This window comes from Natrix helvetica, assembly GCF_964273705.1.
Source record: "Natrix helvetica genome assembly, chromosome: 5".
In the NCBI taxonomy this organism is placed as follows: Eukaryota; Metazoa; Chordata; class Lepidosauria; order Squamata; family Natricidae; genus Natrix; species Natrix helvetica.
In genome coordinates this window covers 135,476,537-135,496,827 of record NC_138551.1, presented here as the reverse complement: position 1 = coordinate 135,496,827, position 20,291 = coordinate 135,476,537, and the positions used below count along the sequence as shown (strand labels likewise).

General features: G+C 46.7%; 1 protein-coding gene across 1 annotated transcript in view; it reads left to right on the top strand.

Moving 5' to 3' along the window:
* Positions 1 to 20,291, top strand: part of LOC309393762 (vomeronasal type-2 receptor 26-like) — a gene marked incomplete at both ends in the record, with an annotated part of 117,751 nt that overhangs the window by 14,890 nt on the left and 82,570 nt on the right. The window lies entirely within an intron of this gene.

Sequence of the window (20,291 nt, the reverse complement as noted above, 5' to 3'; positions counted from 1 at the left end):
GGGGACAGAGAACGCAAGGGACCAACCAGAGAAACCGAGCGGAGCTAATGGGGGTCAGGGAAGAGAGGAGACCAGTAGCAAAGCTAATGGGGCAATGAAGGCAAGGGACCAGCTGGAGAAAACAAATGGAGCTAATGGGAGTCGGGGAAGAGAAGGGGATCGTAGCAAAGCTAATGGGGATCAGGGAAGGCAAGGGACTAGTGAGGAGAAATAGTTGGCCAAATCTGGGTCTCGGCTTGTGCTCCGGCAAGCACGATTAAGCAATCTGGGACAAGCAGATCATTTCATGAGGATTTATTGGGAACGTTCCGGTTCAAAAAGATTCTGTCCTACAAAGTTGGTCCCTTGCCTTCACTGCCCCATTAGCTTTGCTACTAGTCTCCTCTCTTCCCTGACCCCCATTAGCTCCGCTCGGTTTCTCTGGTTGGTCCCTTGCCTTCTCTGTCCCCCCATTAGCTCTGCTCATGGCACCGAATGGCTCAATGACTTGTGTCGGTGGGAGGCTGGCTTTCGGGTGGGAGGTCTGTAGAGGGAGGGGGCAGAGCCCCCCACCTGTAACAATGTTGGGGGCACAGCGTTACAGGGCTCCAAACAGTTGATGCGGAGAATATAAATACCCAGGGGATGCAGCCAGGAATCCGATGCAAAACGCGGGAAGGGAAGGCAGCAGCAGGAACGAACAACCGCTTGCCAGCCTCCCTACGATGCCTTCCAGGATCCTTTTGGTGTTTCTCTCCTGCCTTCTCACCTTCTCTGCAGGCTGCTACTACTACAGATGCTTCACACGAGGAAAGAGGACCAAGCAGAGAAACCGAGCGGAGCTAATGGGGGTCAGGGAAGAGAGGAGACTAGTAGCAAAGCTAATGGGGCAATGAAGGCAAGGGACCAGCCAGAGAAACCGAATGGAGCTAATAGGAATCGGGGAAAAGAGGAGACTAGTATCAAAGCTAATGGGGATCAGGGAAGGCAAGGGACTTACTAGTGAGGAGAAATTGTTGGCCCCAATTTGGGTCTCGGCTTGTGCTCCGGCAAGCACGATTAAGCTACGTGGGACAAGCAGATCATTTCATGAGGATTTATTGGGAACGTTCCGGTTCAAAAAGATTCTGTCCTACAAAGAGGGAACCTGGAAGTCAAAAGTTACAATCTTTTCTAGTTTAACTCGTCAAAGAAAAGTACAAAGGTCACAACCTCTTAAACCAACCACCCACAAAAAAACCTAGCCCAGGTTGAAACTAACCACGTTTGGTTGCTGTGTGAATGCAACTGCTTGTTCTTTGACTTAATTAGGCCTGGTTGGGTGCACAGCTTCCCTCCAGTTAAAACCCTGAGGATTGATTGTGGAATGCCACAAGAGTTAAGTGGAAAATTGGATACGAAACAGCTCCCATTAAACATATTGCAAGATGCCATCGAGGATTTGGACAGATTGCGTGGACGACTGCGACCCACCACATGTTTATTGGACCCGTGCCCCTCCTGGCTTGTATGGCATCCTGGGAGGTCACACGAGACTGGCTCCTGGGCCTAGTGAATGCTTCGCTGAGCGAGGGGTCTCTCCCGGCCGCCTTGAAAGAGGCGGTGGTGAGACCCTTGCTCAAGAAGCCTTCCCTGGACCCTTTGGAGCTGGCCAATTATCGTCCCGTCTCCAACCTTCCCTTTTTGGCGAAGGTTGTAGAGAGTGTGGTGGCCTACCAGTTTCCACGACATCTGGAGGAAAATGATTATCTAGACCCGCGCCAGTCCGGCTTCCGCCCCGGTCACAGCACGGAGACGGCCTTGGTCGCGTTGGTGGATGATCTCTGGAGGGCCAGAGACAGAGGTTGTTCCTCTATCCTGGTCCTATTAGACCTCTCGGCGGCTTTTGATACCATCGACCATGGTATCCTGCTGCGCCGGCTGGAGGGGTTGGGGGTCCGGGGCATCGTTTTGCGGTGGTTCGGCTCCTACCTTTCTGACCGGACGCAGCGTGTGTTGGCAGGAGAAGAGAGGTCGACCCTACGCCCCCTTACTTGTGGGGTGCCACAGGGGTCGGTCCTCTCTCCACTCCTCTTCAACACATATATGAAGCCGCTGGGTGAGATCATCCGTGGTTTCGGGGTGGGATACCATCTGTACGCTGATGATACTCAGCTGTACTTTTCCACCCCGAACCACCCCAACGAGGCCATCGAAGTGATGTCCCGGTGTGTGGAAGCCGTACGGATCTGGATGGATGACAACCGACTCAAGCTCAACCCCTCCAAGACGGAGTGGCTGTGGGTACCAGCTCCCCGGTTCAGCCAATTAATTCCATCATTGGCCATTGGGGGCATTCAACTTGCCCCCGTGGAGCGGGCGCGCAATTTGGGCGTCCTTCTGGATGCCCGGCTGTCCATGGATGACCATGTGACAGCCGTGGCAAGGGGGGCGTTCCACCAGGTTCGCCTGGTGCGCCAATTGCGCCCCCTACTGGACCGGGACGACTTACGCACAGTCACTCATGCGCTGGTGACGTCCCGCTTGGACTACTGTAACGCTCTCTACATGGGGCTTCCCTTGAAATGCACCCGGAGGCTACAGTTGGTCCAGAACGCAGCCGCGCGGGTAATTATGGGGAGTACTAGGTACTCCCATGTGACACCGTTCCTGCGCGAGCTGCACTGGCTTCCTGTGGTCTATCGGGTGCGTTTCAAGGTTTTGATAATAATCTTTAAAGCGCTCCATGGCTCAGGACCTAGTTACTTGCGGGATCGTATTCTGCCCCATACATCCCTGTGACCAATCCGCTCGCACAGAGAGGGCCTCCTCCAGGTGCCGTCCACTAGACAGTGTCGGGGGGCGGCGCCTAGGAGTAGAGCCTTCTCTGTGGCGGGCCCAGCCCTGTGGAATGACCTCCCTCCGGATATTAGGAATACCTCTGACCTCCACTCCTTTCGTATTAAGCTTAAGACCCACCTATTCCAAGCAGCTGGCCTGGCTCAACTTTGATCTAACCATATCGCTCCTGACGGGTTTTTATTGGGTATTTTAATTATATTTAATTATCTAGGGGTTTTTAAATACTGTATTTTAATTGTTTTATTTGTCAGCCGACCTCCTCCTTGTGTATGTCTCGGTATATGTCTCTGTTATATGTTTGTTTTGTCCACATATTTATTTCATATGTTTCGTTGTACGCCGCCCCGAGTCCTTCGGGAGAGGGTGCGGCTAAGAAATAAATATTTATTATTATTATTATTATTATTATTATTATTATTATTATTATTATTATGTGTCATATCATATATACTTTCTAGTTAATGTGTCTTCCTAGTTGGTAGAAAGTGGGGAACAATATATTGGCTTACAAGGCCGCGTCTAAAACGGAGCTCCTAGTGGCATAGAGATGCTTGGAGTGAATTTTGACTTTGAGTGACTTGTAGTCAAAAGAAGGACTGGGGGTGACATGACAGCCGTCTTCCAATATCTGAGGGTCTGCCACGGACAAAAGGAGGGGTTACCTATTATCCAGAGCACCTAAAGGCAGGACAAGAAGCAACAGATGGAAAGTAAACAAGGAGAAAAACAACCTAGAACTAAGGAGGAATTTCCCAACAGGAAGAACAATTACTCAGTGGAACTACCTGCCACCAGAAGTTGTGGGGGCTCCGTTACTGGAGGTTTTTAAGAAGAGATTGGACAACTATATGTCTGAAATGGTAGATGGTTTCCTGCCTGAGCAGGAGGTTGGACTAGAAGACCTCCAAGGTCCCTTCCAACTCTGTTATTCTGTTCTTTGGTGTCCCTTCGTTTGTGTCAGAAGAACCCAGGGGAGCTAATGGGATCAGGGAAGGCAGGGGACCAGCTAGGAGAAACTGAGTGGAGCTAATGGGGGGACATAGAAGGAGGGGTGGAATTCAGCCGGTTCAGACAGGTTCAGTGGAACCTAATGTTAATTTTAATCTGCTTCACGGAACCAGTAATTGCAAGGACTGGCTGACCCCACCCTCCCCTCCCTGGAGTCTCCACGCAGCCTGTTTTGGATGCAAAGTAAGTATAGGGTACTCGTGGAGGCTCTGGGAGGGTGAAAAGTGAACCTACCGGAAGTCCAGAAATAGGCCCATTTCTGGCCTCCGGAGCTTAGGGAGGGTGAAAACACTCCACCCCCTGGCTGTGGTGCAGGAGACCGAGTAGGCCACGCCCATCCAGCAACTGGGCAGCCAATTGGATGCTGAAATTTTTCAATCCCACCCCTGCATAGAAGGGACCAACCAGAGATGCCAAGAGGAGCTAATGGGGGTCAGGGAAGAGAAGGGGATTGTAGCAAAGCTAATGGGGATCAGGGAAGGCAAGGGACTAACTAGGGAGGAGAAATTGTTGGCCCAATCTGGGTCTCGGCTCGTGCCCCGACAAGCACGATTAAGCAATCTGGGACAAGCAGATCATTCCATGAGGATTTACTGGGAATGTTCCGGTTGAAAAAGATTCTGTCCTACAAAGAGGGAACCTGGAAGTCAAAAGTTACAATTTGTTGTAGTTTAACTTGTCAAAGGAAAGTAGAAAGGAAAGTTTACCTGGATAGAACATCCTGCCCCCTTTACACAGAAAGTCAGTTATATAAGCTAAACAGAACAACCGAATAGCAGAACAATAGCCTTGGAAGGGACCATGGAGGTCGTCTAGTCCAACCCCCTGCTCAAGCAGAGAACCCTCCACCATTTCAGAATAGTGGCTCTCCAATCTCTTCTTAAAGACCTCCAGTGTTGGGGCATCAACAACCTCTGGTGTCATTTCACTGCTTAATTCTTCAAACTGTCAGGAAATTCTTCCTTAGTTCTAGGTTGCTTCTCTCCTTGATTAGTTTCCACCCATTACTTCTTTTTCCTGCTTTCTGGTGCTTTGGAGAATAGGTGAACCCCATCTTCTTTGGGGCAGCCCCTCAAATATTGGAAGACTGTTTATCAGATTCCCCCTTAGACCTTCTTTTCACTAGACTAGAGAGATCCAATTCCTGCAACTGTTCTTAGTATGTCTCCGTCCCCCTAATCCTCTTTGTTGCTCTTCTCTGCCCTCTTTCTAGAGTCTCAACATCTTTTTTTCATTGTGGCGACCAAAACTGGATGCAGGATTCCAAGTGGGTTCCTACCAAGGCCTTATAGAGCGGTATTAGCACCCCTTGTGACCTTGAGCTCTGTTAATGCAGCCTAGGACTGTGTGGGCTTTTTTGGCAGTTGCAGCACACGGTTGGCCCAAGTTTCATTTGTTGATTCAGGATTTAGGACGTGAATGAAAAAAAAAAAGAAGTCATAAAGTTACTTAAGAGCCCACAAAGAGAGAGACCACATTGTAATCAAGACGGAAGGAATTCTTTGCATAGAAGAGAAGAAACTATGGGCATCCCATTATCTAAGCATAGTCCTCCTTGGCAAGGAAAAATAGCTTATCCTACAGGTAGGGAATGTTATAATGTATCAATAGTACAGGTGGTCCCCGACTTACGACACTTCATTTAGTGACCAATCAAAGTTACAATGGCACTGAGAAAAAGTGACTAATGACATGATCGAAATTCGGACACTTGACAACTGATTCATATTTATGACGGTCACAGCGTCCTGGGCTAAGATGATCGATCCCCTTTTGTGACCTTCTGGCAAGCAAAGTCAATGTGGAAGCCAGATTCTCTTAACAACCATAGTATTGACTTAACAACTGCAATGATTCACTTAACAACAGTGGCAAGAAAGGTCGTAAATGGGGCAGAACCCGCTTAACAAACGTCTCGGTTAGTTACATAAATTTTGGGCTCAATTGTGGTCGTAAGTCCACAATTATTTACCTGAACACACCGTTGATCCTAAGGGTATTTAGCCTGAAATGTGTGCAATTAAATTTTGTATATGTCGTCCGATCTTTCTTTGGCTCTCCGTCCCCCCATTCCCACTCCTGGTTCACCCTCCCCAAATACCATGATTGCATCATTGCAGTGTCACCTAGCAACAGAAATTTTGGGCTCAATTGCGATCGTTAGTGGAGGACTATAGGTTTTCCCTTATTTCTTTTTTTATCCCTTGTGGGTTTTCTAATCAAAATGTGATTAGCCAAACAATAATCTAATAATCCCATTTCCGAGAGGAAAAGCATTTTCGGTCCCAGCCTCAAAGTTATTGCCATCCTTTCAACATTGCCTTGGCAAGAGAGAAAAATAAGGCCAATCAAGAGCCAAAGAAACCCTGGGCTACTTAGCAAGAGCAACAGCATCAGGACCCCCATGTGGTGGGCACTACAAAGTCCCCCGAGTCCAAGAGAGCTGACGGAGGGGGCAGGAGGCCAGCCGAGGGGAATCTCCCACCCCTTGCTAGAGGCTCGGCTCCCCTGCAGCCATCCAGCAACCGCTCAGTTAGGGCATCCTAAGGGTGGGAGGTCTGTGTGGGGAGGAGGGCAGCCCCCCTGCCACACCTCTAGCAAGGACGGAGGGGAGGGTCACAGGGCTCTGCACCATTGACCCAAACAACACAAATAGGCAGGAATCAGGTGGGAAGAAGCGAGGAGGCAGGACGGCCGGAGCACCTGTTTTGCCAGACTTCCTAAGATGCCTGCCGGGATCCCTGCGGTGTCTCCCTTTAGTCTCCTCGCCTTGTCTTCATCTGCTCCATCCAGAACAGCCCCAAAGGAGGGAAAGGGGCCCTGCCAGAGCCACCTGTCAGAGGGGTAAGGCAGAGCATCCCAGGTGCTTCTATTTACCCTTCCGGTCTTCTTCCTTAAGGAAGAATTCCATAGCCTTCCCTTCCCTCTCCTTGTCCTTTCCTTGTCTCTGTGTTACCAAACCTTTCCTTCCCAGCAGGGTGGGAGCTCTGTCCATGAGGCACACCTGTGGCCTGAAAGGTAATCTTCCTTCCCCCCCCCCAATGCAGAGGTGGAAGATCAGTAAGAGAGTTGGAAGGGACCTCAGAGGTCTTCTAGTCCAGCCCCCTTGCTCAAACAGGAGACCCTGCATCATTTCAGACAGGTGGCTTTCCAATCTGCCCTTGAAAACCTCCAGTGATGGAGCACCCTCAATTTCTGGTGGCAAGCTGTTCCACTGGTTAATTGTCCTCACTGTCAGGAAATTTCTCCTTAATTCTAGGTTGCTTCTTTCCTTGATTAGTTTCCACCCATTGCTTCTAGTCCAGCCTACTTTGGAAAGTAAGTTGACCCCCTTTCCTTGTGACAGCCCCTCAAATACTGGAAGACCTCTATCATGTCATGCCAGGGCCTTCTCTAGACAAGCCACACCCAATCCCTGCAACCGTTCTTCACATGTTTTAGGCACATGTCATTCAGCCATTTGGCCAAGTCATGCGTGCCAATTCATTTGAAAAGTCATTTATGCTAGGAATGGTTAGTGGAAGAAGCTGAAGGGGAAGCAAAGAACAGGTTGGCTTGATAACATCAATCTGACCCAACAGTCGGGGCTTCTCAGGGCACCATGGAAAGCAATGGCCTACAGGTGTTGGACACGACTGAACAGGAGTTCTCTGAACAAGAACTCAGAATAATCTCTCGTCCTGCAGATGTGATCAAAGTTGACACAGTGGGAGCACAGACTCCTTTAGCCACAATTTCCACCTGTGTAATTTCCTGCATGAAAGCTTTCCTAGCTGTCAGACGGCTTCAAGGTGGGATTCAAAGGTTTCCAAAATAGACGAGACTAGACTAGACTAGACTAGGACTAGAATAGAATACAATAGTAGAATAGAATAGAATAGAATAGAATAATAGTAGAATAGAATAGAATAGACCTGGAGGGGACCTTGGAGGTCTTCTAGTCCAACCCCCTGCTCAAGCAGGAGAACCTATACCATCTCAAGACAAGTGACTGTCCAGTCTCTTCTCAGAAACCTCCAGTGATGGAGCAGCCCCAACTTCTGGTGGCCAGCTGTTCCACTGGCTAATTGTCCTCACTGTCAGGAAGTTTCCCTTTAATTCTAGGTTGTTTTTCCTCTTTGTTTAGTTTCCATCCGTTGTTTCTTGTCCTGCCCTCTGGTGCTTTGGAGAATAATTTGACCCCCCCCCCCTCTTATTTTGTGGCAGCCCCTCAAATACTGGAATACGCCTATCATGTCACCCGAATCCCTCCTTTCTTTAGACTAGCCAGGCCCAGAAAAGAGTCTTTTAAAATAAAGCATGGGAGATTGATCCTCTGAGGTGACTATTTGGGGAGCCTCCAGGTTGAGCAGCAGTCTACCTTGAATGCTTTGGGATTTAGCAGCGGGAAGGAGCCAGGGCTCCTTAGCAGGAACTGATGCCTCCAGGTGTTCATCCTCTCCGTTTCATTTCTCCTTTTCTTTTTCAGTGGACCCCTTGTGGCCATGGCAATAGAGGGAATTGCTTCGGGCCGAACTCTGTTGCCCAGAAAATGCCCCAGGTGCTTTGGTGGGCCTGCAGCCAGGCTGAGTTGCCAGAAGGAGGCGCCGTTCCCATTTCCCTGCCAGGATCCTGGGAGGCCCTGCGGGGGACGAGGCTGAGGCCTTTGCTGCAATGGCGGTATCTATGGACGGAGAACCAGGGGTGGGAAAGGGGAGACGGAGAGCCAAAGAACGACCGGACGAGATAGAAATATATTTCATTGCACCGATTTCGGGCTAAATACCATTATGATCAATGGTGTGTACAGGTAGTCCTCGACTTACGACCGCTATTGAACCCAAATGTTATGTAACTAACCGAGATGTTTATTCAGTGAGTTTTGCCCCATTTACGACCTTTCTTCCTGCAGTTGTTAAGTGAATCACTGAGGTTGTTAAGTTAGTAACACGGTTGTTAAGTGGATAAGGCTTCCCCATTGGCTCTGCTTGTCAGAAGGTGGCAAAAGGGGATCACATGACCCCAGGACACGGCAACCGTCATAAATATGAACCCGTTGCTAAGCATCCGATTTTTGATCATGTGACCACAGGGATGCTGCTGCGGTCATAAGGGTGAAAAATGATCATGTCAGTTTTTTCAATTCCGTTGTAACTGAATGGTCACTAAATGAACTCTTGTAAGTTGATAAATACCTGTAGTATTTTATAAGGATGTGGAAAGAAAAACAGCTTAAGAAGAACAAACCTGTTCAACCCCCCTTCACCCAGTGAGGGCAAAACACACATACACACACACACACACACACACGCACGCACACACATGCACACACACACACACACACACACGGCACAGAAGAAATTGATCTTTCTATTTTTATGGTGACTATGATCATGATTGATCACTTCTTTTTTTTTATGTACAATGAGAGCTTATGCACTGATGCTTCTTCAGCTCTGACTGGATGGTGGGGAATGGAAGGATTAGTATAAGTATCAATCCTTCCATTCCCCACCATCCAGTCAGAGTTGAAGAAGTTTCTTGGATGAGAAGTGAAGTGTCTTCAAAGAAAAACCAGAAAGTCCAGTTGCCTCTTAGCAGTGGGGGGGGGGAGCACCTTTGGGACAACCATGATATGGATGCCTCCAAAGGCATTGTTGGAATGTATTTTTATGCAACAACTACAGTAGTATTTAGTCAGTATAGTGTTTAGAAGTTTGGAACTATGGTATATACTCCATGCTCTTTTGTTCTGAGTTTCCTGTTTTCTGTTACAGTTAGATAATTGAGCAGTAAAGCACATGGTGATTGTACTCTGTTTGTTCTGTGGTGCTTTATACACACAGAATTTCTACCCAGGGACCATCCTAACCTCACCCAGAGTGAGTTGCTTCTAAAACCCCACAAACAAGAGCTAGGGAAAGCTTTGTTTCTCTTGCCTGCCTGCCAGCCTGGGACTTACCCAGGAGGCATCGTGGCAGTGCCAAAACGTAACGGCTTCTTCTCCTTCCCATCTTTTCACAGCCATCTGCATCGGAGATCCCAGCTGCAACTAAAAGGACAGCAACAGAGAACAGATGTAACCTGAGGGCCACAGAGGATGGACTTTGTAATACTTGAAATGTGGCTATTGTAATACTGTTTTCTTTTCTTTTAAATTTGCTTTTTCAATTGTATTGCTGATCATTTCACATAACCTTCAAGAAAAAGCCTCTCTTTCGGGAACCAGGACTGGCAGGGGAACATTCAATACATTATAGACAACAGTTTCATTTTTAGCTGTTCTCAAGCCTCCATGAAAGAAGAAAATAGTCCAGCCCAACCTTGAGAACTGCTGAGGATGTATTTTTCCCAACCCCATTTTGATGTTTCCCCTTTTCAAATGGTTCCTTTACTTTATTCAGAATACAATTCTCTTTTCTATGGCAATGCTGTCATTCTTATGATGTAACTGAAGAGATGATTACTGTATTTTTCACACTATAAGGCGCTCCAGACTATAAGACACCCTTAGCTTTTGGGGAGGAAAACAAGGAAAAAGAATCTGCTTCTGTCTCCCAGCAAACAGCCTGGTCAGCTTCAGCACAGTGTGATTTAGCACGAGCAGCTGATTGGCAGTTGGATCAGCCTCCTTCCAGGCGGCAGTGATTCGCTGCCTGTAACAGGCAAAAAATGGGACGCACAGGGGCTGAAAATGGGGCGTGCGGAGGCCAAAAACATGACACATGGAGGCCGAAAATGGGGTGCGTGGAGGTGGCAATAGGCTGTAGCAGTGATAGGCTGCAACGGCAGTGATGGGCGGCAATGATCCCCGCAGCCTGGAACAGTGGTATTTCGGGAGGCTGATCCAACCACCAATCAGCTGCTGGTGCTAAATCAGTCTGTGCTGAAGCTGACAAGGCTGTTTGCTGTTTTCTGCAAGGAGGCAAATTCCTGGGAGGCAGATTCCAAAGGGTGGGGGCTGGCAGGTGGGCAGGGCTTCAGCAACATTCACTCCATAAGATGCACAGACATTTCCACCCATTTGGGGGGGGGGGGAGTGTGTGCGTCTTATAGACCGAAGAATACGGTATTTCTTAACCAATCAACTTTTGCTTTGAAGTTTTTTGTACAAACTATAACAGCAAATGAAATCCATTTCTGGAGGTTCCCCCTTTTCATAGGGAGAACACACTTTATCAGAGTAATAAATTGCTCTTAAATGAACTTCCGACTCGATTGTTTATTGGAAAAGATAAACTTGAGGCAGAATCTAAGGCCAGATTTGGCCATTGATAAGTTCTGGGCTATTGAAGGGAGGCCAGGCCTGGGTGACTTCAAACAGCTCTTTATTTACTGTGAGGCAATTGAACTCCCTGGCTGACACAGCTCCTTTTATAGGAAACTGCTCAGCCAAACAGCCAATCAGGGGAGAGTATTTTCCCACTCCAACAGAGGACCAGACAGAGAACTTCAACTGACAACTATATACAATACATAACACCCCTTCCCACCAAGATGGAGCATTATGGTGATTAAATTAACAACATATGTAGTCTTTTTTTAATTAATTTTTTAAAATAAATTTTACAATTATCACCCCCTCTTACCCTTCCCTCTTCCCACCCTCAACATATGTAGTCTTTTAGGTAGGCAGGGCAGTGATGTGTCTGTCCCGACCTACGAGGTTCCATCTCAAGACCAGTAGCTCCAGAGCCTTGACTAGGCGGAGTGGCTGCTTCAGGTATAGCTTGTGGCGGCAGCAAGGGCTCGGTCCCTGGTGCTTTCAACACAAGAGGAACCGTCTGTCACTCACCACAGTCCCTTGACGGTACTGTTGTTTGTGGTGGTGGAGTCCCTTCTGGCTGGCAACAGACGAACAATCCGATGCAGCCATGCAGTTGGTCGATGTGGCGGCACCACAACCTGCCATCTTTGAGCTTCCATGCTGTAGGAACGCAGCCCAATAATGTCCACTACACGGGAGTCTAGGAAGGGTCCCCGGCATAGTTGTGGGCATAGACAAGGTCCCCAAGTGAGAATGACCGGAGCTGGTTGGTCAAGTCTTCAGGAGTTGTCCGAGAAGTAGTCCACGTGCAGCCGGTCCAAGTCGGTCTGCAGGCAGCAACCCATTAAGAGTTTGGCCGAACTCCTGTTGGTGGTGGAGCTTGGTGTGACGTGCTGGACCAGGAAGTACTCGGCTATCCGTGTTTGCCACCCCCCAGGCCCATCCTTGCCAGTGCTTCCTTTGTTGATCGGACCATCTGCTCAGCCTGCCCGTTGCTAGCAGGATGGAATGGAGCAATCAGGGCATGATGAATGCCGTGACCCACCAGGAACAGCTTGAACTTCCTTGATGTGAGCTGTGACCAGTTGTGCGAAACGAGGACATCTGGCAGTCCATGAGTCACAAATAGCCTTTTAAGAGCCCTGATCATGGCATCCAAGGTGGCCGAAGTCATGAGTACCACCTCAAGCCACTTTGAGTAGGCATCCACAACCACCATAAAAGTCTGTCCATGAAAAGGCCCCGCAAAGTCAATATGCACCCTCGACCAAGGTGCCTTGGGTGCTTCCCACTCGCGTGCTGGGGTGGAAGGGGGCTGGCCTTGACTCTTGGCAAGGCTGACAAGATATGACTCAATCAGTGATGCCCTTGTCTATGTTGGGCCACCAGGCATAGCTGCGGGCAAGTGCCTTCATCCGCATGATGCCTGGTTGGCCTAGAGGAAGAGCTGCCAAAACTGGCCACCAAAGCCTCCCCCAGAGTAGGCAGCCCCCTTGAGCGGACAACTCATGTTGCTGGGTGTGGAAGGGAAGGACCTCTGTGCTGACTGGCCCCCTCAGCCACCCCCTCCACATCTTATCGAGCACTTGGGCAATGACATGGTCCTTGGCGGAGTGTGCAGAAATCTCCGATGCCAAAATAGGACCAGATGGCAGGTCTTCAATTAATAAAACAGATGATGCTGGAACCGGATCTCCCACAACCATCATCACAACCTGAAAAATGTCCTCATAGTTACGGCCGTCACAACGTTCTCACAGTCTCATGATCAACCTTTGTGCCTTTGGTAGCCAGCGTGTATTTGCCAGGGTTGCCTTCTTTCGGTCGTGTGGCCTCCATTGGCCACTTTCCCAGCCGGCTCCCAACAAACGGAGTCGATGGGAGAAGCCGGTTTCCCTTAAGGATCTCGGGGTTCCTTCCGCAACTGCAGTGGTTTCTTTACCATCTGGGGCACAAGAGGTCAAAAAATTGGCTGTGACTCACTGAAGGACAGTCCTTTGTATGGAATCGTCTGGGGTCTCCTGCTTGAACAGCGGGTTGGACTAGATGACCTCCAAGGTCCCTTCCAGCTCTACTCTGAATCTTAAGGGCAGGAGCCTCGTTGTCAAAAACTGCCCTGAGGACAACAGGTTGTCCTCGACTTACAGTGATTTATTTAGTGACGGAAGTTACAACAACACTGAGAAAAATGACTCAGGACTAATTTTCACACCTACGACCACTGCAACACCCCCTGGTCACGTGATCAAAACTCAGGCACTTGGGAACTGGCGTGTATTTATGACAGTTGCCGTACCTTAGGGTCATGGGATCATTATAAGATTTGCTTAAGGACCGCTTGATTTACTTAACGACTGCACTCATTTGCTTAGCAACTGTGGCAAAAAGGTTTTAAAATGAGACAGAACTTACTTAGCAACAGAAATTGTGGTCATTTGGTTACAAGTTTTTGTGCAGCGGTTTTTACAATTAAAAATAAAGTCACTGGTTATCCATTAAACATAACTAAATATTTCATTGAGCATTGTGTGTTCAGATTGCCATTAGTATTCTTTCATTTGTGACAGCCCTTATTTCCTTACATCCATAATTATCTATTAGGTAACAATAAGTCTTTATAGAATTATAGTATCACCAATCTCTAAGAAATAAGAATAAGGATTAAATCAAAAGATTCCCATTAATTCATATTACACATTTCTAATTTCAGTTAACCATAAAATTTTCAATCATCCGCAACTCCAAATATAATTTTCCATTGTTAATTATCAATCCATGTAGTCATTAAGTGTTTCAATTTATATATGTATCCATTGTTCATTACATCATCATTAATCCATTTTATATTATAAAATAGTCACTACCTACAATTATACCTAACGATTTAAATCATCCCACTCTTATACATTAAGTGCATTATTATTCTTCATATATCGTATATCGTATAAGTAAGTAATCCATTTCATGGTAAAGACATGCTTGATGAAATTGTTTTTCTTTTTTTCCCCTTGCTCTTGTTTTGTATGTGTTGTTTTGTCCTTTTTAAAGAAAAATAAATAAATAATTAAAAAAAAAGAAATTGTGGTCATAAGTGGAGGACTACCTTTATTGCCTCATAGTCCATTTTAATTTATATTCAGAGACGTTCAGGATCCCATAATTAGAACTTTCCCTTTCTTCTCCCTTCTGCTCGCTTTCTGGGAGCCTGGAGCAAAGTCCTTCTGAAGGGCTTATTTCTGGGGCTTCTGGGGATGGAAGCAGCCTGAGATGACTGAGGGAAAGCCACCAGATCAGGCCTCCAAGGGTTGCACTGCTGGGCTTCCCACCTTGGAGAGAGAGAGAGAGAGAGGGAGGGAGGGAGGGAGGGAGGGAGGGAGGGAGGGAGAGAGAGAGAGAGAGAGAGAGAGAGAGAGAGAGAGAGAGAAAGAGAGAGAGAGACCCTCTTTCTTTCCTCTGTGATGGAGTTCGTGACACACCCGATATCCTGCTTGCAACTATTCACCTGGTGCAGCCACAAGGAATCCAATCTCATCAGGATGCAGTCTGACTCTCCTGTGGGGTTTCTCCACCCACATCTTCTGGACTCCAGTCTCAACCTGGCCTATGCATTGGGGGGGGGGGGATTGGCTGTTTGTGATGTCCTTATAACACAATAAGGGGATGGAGACAGGATGGTGGATCTCATAGAAAAGCTTCTATAATAGGGCAGGAGCAACTATGGGAAAGGTGAGCTAACTAGATTGTCAGGGTGGAAATTCAGCCCTGTTCCCCTCCTAGGGTAATTGTATTTAATGAGGGATGAACCGTGGTTTTTCCTTGAAGTATACTTCATAATTAAGAAAAATAAACTCGAGATATATTCTAAGAAACACATTTTATTGTAAAGAAAATGAAAACTAGCTAATGATTACATTTTGGCAGTGTTCCTGCCTACCTTCTTGGCAGGCGAACAAAAAAATAATGATGTGAAAAAGAATGTGGACATGCGTAGTGAGCTGAGTGATAAGAGTCAGATCAGTCTACCGTATGTCTTAGAGTTTAAGCACATCTGGCAAACAAAAAAACACAGTGACATAGATCTCATTGGATGAGAACATCTAAGCATCTAGCTTGGTGGGATGGCCAATGGTTCTCATGGAGATTGTCAAACAACATAGTTGGAGCTCGGCTCCCATAGAATCTATTTTACCACTTTTCCTATTCATTCTCTCACATACATTTTTAGTGCTGTCCATAGGAATCTTTTTTTAAAAAAACATTTTTTAAAGGGTGTCAAATTCATTGGCTGTTGGTGAACAACAAATTCCTCTGGATTACTTTCACAGAGTTCTCTTTAGCAAGATTTATTGAGGTGAAAAGGAAGGCAGTTATAAGAATTAAAATCCTTCAACTGTTTCCCATTTGGAAACATGTAGACTTTGATTCCTGCATACTATCTAAGTGGAAATAATTCAGGTATTTGTTCAAATAAATGGACATTATACCATTCTTAAATATCATGGTGTTTTTTCTCATGTTTTTACATTGTTCTGGCTGTGAGATGCTTAAAAGAAACTTTAACAATTTTTCCAATATCACAATGCTCTTATATCTCATTGCTAGAACAATTCAATAATTTTCTATTTTGAAACATATAAACATTTTCTTTGACTCCTGCATACTATCTAAATGGAAAGAATATCTCCTTTCAAATAAAATAAACTTTAACAATTCTTCCAATATCACAATGCTGTTATATATTATGTTTTTACATTGGTTCTGGCTGTGAGATGCTCCTTTGTGTTCAGATCTGGCCTCAGAAGGATAATGTAGCACTTGGGGATGAAGATGCAGACCAGCAGACCAGCGCTGGAGGCCAGGATGGAGAAGACCTGAACAGCCACCAAGTATTTCCCTTTGGTGCTCAGGTAGGTGGGCACAAAAGTCACCCAGACACTGCAGAAGACCAGCATGCTGAAGGTGATCAGCTTGGCTTCGTTGAAGGCCCCGGGCAGATTCCTGGCCAGGAAAGCCACCGTGAAGCAGATGGCAGCCAGGAAGCCCATGTAGCTGAGGGTGACGTAGAACATGACAACAGACCCTTCGTTGCATTGCAGGATGATCTCTCCAGGCTGGGAGTGGAGGTCAGAGTCAGGGAAGGGGGGAGAAACTCCCAGCCAGATGGAGCAGATGATAATTTGGACAGCAGCAGAAGAAAGGATAATGGAGTTGGCCAAGCTCTTCCCCAACCATCTCTTCACTCGGTTTCCTGGTTTTGTGGCCAGGAAAGCCAGCACCACCGTGATGGTTTTGGCCAAGAGAGAAGAAATGGCAACTGAGAAGATGATGCTAAAAACCGTTTGTCGGAGAAGGCAGGTGGCTTTCCTTGGTTGACCAATGAAGAGAGTAGAAGACAAGAAGCAAAGCAGGAGGGAGACCAGGAGGATGTAGGAGAGATCCCGGTTGTTGGCTTTTACAATGGGAGTTTCTCGGTATTTAGTGAAGATTATTAAAACAAGTCCTGCAATTAGGAACAAGACCAGGGCAAAAGAGACCAGGATGATGCCCAGATGTTCTTCATAAGACAGGAAGGTTATAACTTTGGGGATACATTGGATTCTGTCCTCATTTGGATATTTGTCATCCGGACACTTGGTGCATTTTCCTGCATCTGAGAAAAAAAAAAACCACCATATTCCCTTACTATTCTCTCCTTTTACCTTTCAGGAAATACCTTATTTGGACAACAAGTGATACCAGGAGATATTATCTAGGACACATTTATTAGTACCTCTAGTGAGAGACAGTAAGAAGTATAAGACTTTTTTTAAAATCAATTTTTGTTTAATCGTCTATGAAAGTGAGAGAAGAATTGGAACCCAAATAATTTCCTGTGTGATGTTCAGAACCAAACTTTATTATTTCATGTATGTAATGAATCAGTTCTACTTCCTTTCCTCCAGTCTCACCCACCTTCCTGAGTGGAGAAGGTCCCCTCCGGACAAGGAACGCAGTCATAACAGCAAACTGGCTCTCCTTCTCGAGCCCTCTTGACAAAACCAGGATGACAACTTTCCACACACCTGGACTGAGTCAGGGACTGAGCAGAAAAAACAAGGAATGCCAAAGAAAAGATCTTAGGACTCTCCGTCCATGGAAAATGGAGGTAGAAATGGATGGGGACAAGTAACCTTTGGTCTTCACTGAGGTAAATATGAAACCTCTGACTACTTCTAAACAGATGCAGGAGGGATAACAACTGGCTGATTCTTCATTTGGTTCCTCCCTTTTCCTTTTGGAATTTAACATTGCAATAAGGTACTTTTCTACTTAATAGTCTAGAGGGATGGAATTGAAAAAAAGATTTAAGTATGATGATATATTCATATTAAATCTGAGAATAAAGTTTACTATAAAAATTTTAGGAAACTTTTATTCCATTAGATTTTTTAAAGATAGAATAAAACTGTGATTGTAGCAGCAAAGTAGGGGGCCTAAGCCTCCATGCTTGCCAAAGACAGGACGTAAGACCACGAAGGTACAAGAGAAAACAGGTTTATTGATGCATCCGAGTTCAGAGCATTAACACAGCAAAGTCTGAACTGCCCTGGTTAGGCCCAGGACAGAGGTTTTATACCCACCTGAATTCAGTGGGTTTACACAGGCGTGTACTTCTAAGGAAAAGGAGATACAGGGGGAGTATACATACCATATTTGTAAATGTTGCACACTTTACATTAATATGTTGTAAATACATTTTGGAAAAATACATAAAGAGAAGTGAAACAGTGGACATCAGCAACCCTTTTATGAAAGAATTTATTAATACACTAATTGGCAGTTTCATATCTTACACAAACAACTTCTGTTTCCTTTGTCCATCTCTTGAAGCATTTTGCAACTTATGTTCCAGTAAGATTTGTAACCGAAATGAGGAAGTAAGAATCACAAGTTATTCATCATCATTATTATCAGATATTCATCATCATCATTATTATTATTATTAATTCGGTAGGTCAGATCCTGAGGGGGTCTAGGGCCTTTCTTGCCCTCCAGGTAGGTTCACTCTGCACCTGCTGCCTCATGATGAAGAAAGAAACCTCTGACCACTAAGATCTTGAAAGGTTTCCATAAAACATGGCAAAGCCCCTTCACTTAGGTCCCGTCTGTTGAAGAACTTCCATTAGATGACACCAACTGGCATGGAAGGCCAACTACCCTGGAGACTGTAGGCTTTGCCCACTTGAAATGGGACCTCAGGCTTTGGAAAACAAAGAAAAGACACCAAAATTTATCCCACCTTATTGAGCAACTTTAGCCCTGAAAGAGCATTTTGTGTGATAGAAAGTCTCTGTTTTCGAAAAAGCGCCAGTCTCTCTTTCTTGACATCCTCTTTGGGGAGAACCAAGTAGCCCGAAATGCTCAGATCTGCTGTTATCTCTCCATTTTGATCCAAGTACAGTTTAAAGTGAGAAATATTCCAAAATTCATTCTTTTCCAGGAAGGGATGAAACTAGAATGGGAACATCCAGGAATATGAAAAGCAGAAAACTTTGTTTCTTATCCCACATTGAATCTTTCTTCTACAATTGTCTCATCTCCAAATATGGTTAAATAGGATACAAATATTGCCATAATCTTCATAAGTGAATGAAAAAGTTTGAGAAATATTTATCAAACTATAGAGAAAATATAATAGACACAGTTGGTCAATTATAGGGAACAATTTAGAGCAGATAACAAATAAAATGAACAGAGGGAAAAAAAGATTATTCATAAACTCTTTGAAAACAACAGATTGATTCCCAGAAATCATGGGTTGATCAAGAAGAAATCTGTCAGGCTAATCTTCTCCCTTGTAATCCTGATGGAAAACACCTCCAGATCAGAGGTGGGTTCCTACCTGTTTCGACCAGTTTGGCTGAAACGGTAGTAACCTGGTGGCCTGGGTGGCTGGAACCAGCAGCACCCCAGGCTGGCCACGTCCCTGAACCGGTTCTCTTGGCCATATTGTTTTTGGCTTCTGTGCATGTGCAGAGCAACCGCAGTAGCGGTAGCCAGAAACCACCCCTGGCTCGATCCCACTTAGGAGCCTCAGTTTACTCGTGAGCCCCATTGGCCTTTCTCCCTGCCTCTCCCGGCCAATGGGGCTCACAAGTAAACTGCAGCTAGGATCTCCTGCGTGTTGCACACCCCAAAACGACATGGAGGCATGAGCGAAAGCTGGGAGGGGGGTGCAACACACGGGGTGGGACCTGGCCAGCCCTGTTGTTGCAGTAGCTGCCCGGGCGAGCCACTCCCCACCTCCCCAGACCAGGCCCTCAGCTCGTGCCAGACTGAGGCCGCAGCCGCCACCTGCTCCTTTGTCCACCCAGCCGGCGGAAAGCCACAGCAGTGCTGGTCATGGCTGAGAGCTTTCTTTGCCAGCTGGCAGCTGAAAAGTTCTCTCTTTTAAAAGCCTCCAGTGATGGAGCTTTCGGATCCAACCACACTTTAACCAACCAACCAACCAACCAACCAGGGCTTAGTTTGGAAACAGAAGAAGAAAGAACTGGTGAGTGTCTGTGCCCAGGCATGGGGGATGTTGGGGGGGAGGCTGGGGGGGGGGGGAGCCGGAGGGTAGGAGATCTCTGAGCAAGTGCTGGACAAGAAGGCGGTGGATGACCTCTCTTTCCAGTCTCAGGTGTTAGATACTCCCCCCCCCATCTAGTTGTTGACAAGGACAATCACAGTCTCCACTCAGGTCCTCTCCTTTCAGGCAGAGCAGGGGATCCTGATTGGCTGGAGAGCTGGGCAGCTTCCCCTTAAAAGGGGGAGCTGCCAGACCCTAGTCAGAGCTTGCCTGAACTTGACCTAATAAAGAGCTGTTGTCACCACTTGCCTTTTCTGCCTTCATTACCCTATCTAACACTGGCGACGAAGGTGGGATTGAAGGCAATCAGGGACGTGCGGTCAGGGGAGGCAGGGGAGGCAGAGCCTCACCGCTCTCATCATGAAAATAAAAAAAAAGGGAAAAGGTGCTGAGGAGCCTTCTGCACACGTGGTCGGGAATGGGAGTGCTTCGTGGTCCCCTTCATGTTGACTCAGGAGTCAGGAAGGAGGGGAATGGGACCACGTGTGCAGGAGGCTCCTCTAGCCTCAGCCTCCCTCCTGCGCACGTCCCATTCCCCGCCTTCCTAAGTCAACATGAAGGGGATCGCTCCGCGGTCCCCTTCATGTTGACTTAGGAAGGCGGGGA